Source organism: Octopus bimaculoides, chromosome 4 (genome assembly GCF_001194135.2).
Source record: "Octopus bimaculoides isolate UCB-OBI-ISO-001 chromosome 4, ASM119413v2, whole genome shotgun sequence".
Lineage (NCBI taxonomy): Eukaryota > Metazoa > Mollusca > Cephalopoda > Octopoda > Octopodidae > Octopus > Octopus bimaculoides.
Window position 1 is genome coordinate 143248769 of NC_068984.1, and position 2933 is coordinate 143251701.

The 2933-nt window shown below is 33.5% G+C and overlaps 1 long non-coding RNA gene across 1 annotated transcript in view; it reads left to right on the plus strand.

Annotated features, from left to right (window-relative positions):
* The first annotated feature begins 73 nt into the window (after positions 1-73).
* The window catches only part of LOC128247644 (uncharacterized), a 40424-nt gene continuing 37564 nt past the window's right edge, over positions 74-2933 (plus strand). Inside the window, exon 1 of the long non-coding RNA XR_008264017.1 lies at positions 74-242. This is a non-coding gene — a long non-coding RNA (uncharacterized LOC128247644). The remainder of the gene's footprint in view (positions 243-2933) is intronic.

Consider the following 2933-nt stretch of genomic DNA (forward strand, 5'->3'; position numbering starts at 1 on the left):
ATATATATATATATATATATATATATATATATAAAATGTATGTATGTATATAATAGTCTGCATGTGCATATTTTCCCCTGTGTATGTCTGTACGTGTGCATCTGAAATAAGAACAATAGTGACGACAACAACACCAACAACAACAACAACAACAACAATAACAAAAACTCGCAATCCAAAACAATAATATGGCGACGACCGAAGATAAATGAACGGGGAAATATTTACATCTGATTGCTAATGTGAGTCCTACTAAATGGATTTTTAATATATTATTATCATAAATTACTACTATTATTATTATTATCATTATTATCATTATTACTATTCTTATTAACAATATTATTTTATATTTTACAACATTCATTTATCGACCTGTATTTTCTACGTTTGTTTCTCAATAATTTTTATTTATTCATGTTTTCGCAACAAACCCAGCTTCAACGTATTCAAACTACTGTGAATAACGGTTCTCTTTCATAATTCTCATTGTTTTTATTACTATTTTATTCGTATTATATATATATTTTTTTCTTTTTCGTTATTCTTATCATTATCATTGTTTGTTCTCAATTATCATATTCTTTCTTCTTTCTTTCTTCTTCGTCTTTCTTCTTTTTCTTTGTATCTCTTCTGAAGATTCTTTTTTTATGAACGATTACATCCTTCCTCACAAAATTACGTGGCCTTCTGTCTAATTTTGAAAACGTCATCACTGTTATTCAGCTGCTGTTGACATTAACATTGTCGCTATTATTATCCTCATTATTATTATTATTATTATTATTATTATTATTATTATTATTATTATTATTATTATCATCCTTTGTCATCATATTCCCCCATCGTTTAATATATTTCTTGCTTTTTAGTTATAATCTCCAAATGTATACATATTTAGCAAACCACACATGTAATAAACATACATGCACGCATTAATATGCACAGACGTGCATTTGTGTATGTGTTGATGGACGCACACACGTGTATATATGTGTGTGGTTAAGTGCGTGTATTTATGTGTACGTTTGTTCCTAGTGTACGTCGTGCTTCTCCTTTAAACTGGAATGAATTTGAAACAATCTTCATTTCGGTAACGATTCCTTCTTGAGATCTCAACATTACCATTTAACGCAGTTTATCTTTTAAAAAAAAGCCTCCAAAGTAATATTGCGTTGAGTAAAACCTTCAATCCCACTGCGTGGCACCTTGGGCAAGTGTCCTCTATTATAGCCTCGGGCCGACCAAAGCCTTGTGAGTGGATTTCGTAGCTGGAAACTGAAAGAAGCACGTCGTATATATATATATATATATATATATGTGTGTGTGTGTGTGTGTGTGTGTGTTTGTACCCCCACCACCGCTTGACAACCGATGTTGGTGTGTTTACATGCAAAAGAGACCGATAGAATAAGTACTAGGCTTATAAAGAATAAGTCGTAGGGTCCATTTGTTCGACCAAAGGCGATGCTCCAGCATGGCCGCAGTCAAATGACTGAAGCAAATAAAAGAATAATAAAATTTATCATGATTAATTATAATTTATTGCCACATTATTATTATTATTATTATTATTATTATTATTATTATTATTATTATTATTATTATTCACGTCGTTAATATCACCACCGCCGCCAAAACTCTTGTCCTCATTGCGATCATCATTACAACAATTCACCATCAACCTCGTCACCAGACTGAATAAACAAACATTTGATAAATCGCAGCGAAAAACAGGAGCATCGGTGTATCTAGAACCAGCTAACTTTGCTTCCGTATCCAGCTGACCAGCTGTCAACTACTGCTGCTATGATACATGCCTGTGTCTAATATGTCACTTGCCGCTCTAGTTTCGCTTTCATTTTCCCAACACTTCTTGCCATCGTACTTTCATTTTCGATATTGCTGTGTGTTTACAGTAGTAGTCAGGCTTGCTAGAAGCAGCGCTGGAATAACTACATTACAATGGTGAGTGAGTACTGTTGGCAGATTAATGTCGCTAGATAGATGTCGAACGACAGATATTATAATAGCTGTCTTGTACTGTGCGTGTCCTCATTTAGTATCAATTTCTTCATATTTTAATATATTTATTAATGTGTATTCGTGTATATAAATAGAGAGAGAAAGTGAGAGAAAAAGCGAGGTAGAGAGAGGAGGAGAGTGTAGCTAGTAACCAGTGACCGTGTTCGCTTGATTCCGTATTTGTTATCACAGAGCTTGTCATGCAACTAGCTTGATAGATACGTAGAACACTATCTCAAAGTACACATATAATGTATGACCATATTACACCAGCACATACACATGCACACAGGCAAAAATTTATGAAGACGTACGCGACGAGATGTATGAACACGTCTTCCGACATAACGCGCATTCACAAACATGTACATATGCGGATACTAAACTGTCTGTTGACTTGAAATATATACGAAACGAAATAAAAGTACTAGCTCTGTTGCATTTTTTTAAATACTTTTAATACTAATAATTTTGTTTCTACTTTAGAGTAATAAATAGATAATAGAGCTCGAGTGAAATATTTCTTCCTACTCTCTGAGTTCAAATCCCGGTGAAGTCGACTTTTGCCAGTTGTCCCTTCAAGGTGGATAAAATAAATTAAATCAAATACAAAGTCGACTTTGCCAACATGCAATGGATACAAAATGTACGAAAGAACGCAAATCCCCATCTTAATGTGGGACCCCGATGTCAGGTAGATGGGATAATCGGTCGGAATGGACTACGGTCAAATGAATAAAGACAATGCTTAATACAACGTACGGCAGCCAATACAACGAGAACAGGCCCATATAGACGCACATACATCTTCCAACATCTCTATCTATTGAGCTATCTACACACACACAGACATACATACATACATACATATATACATATATATATATATATATATATATATATATATA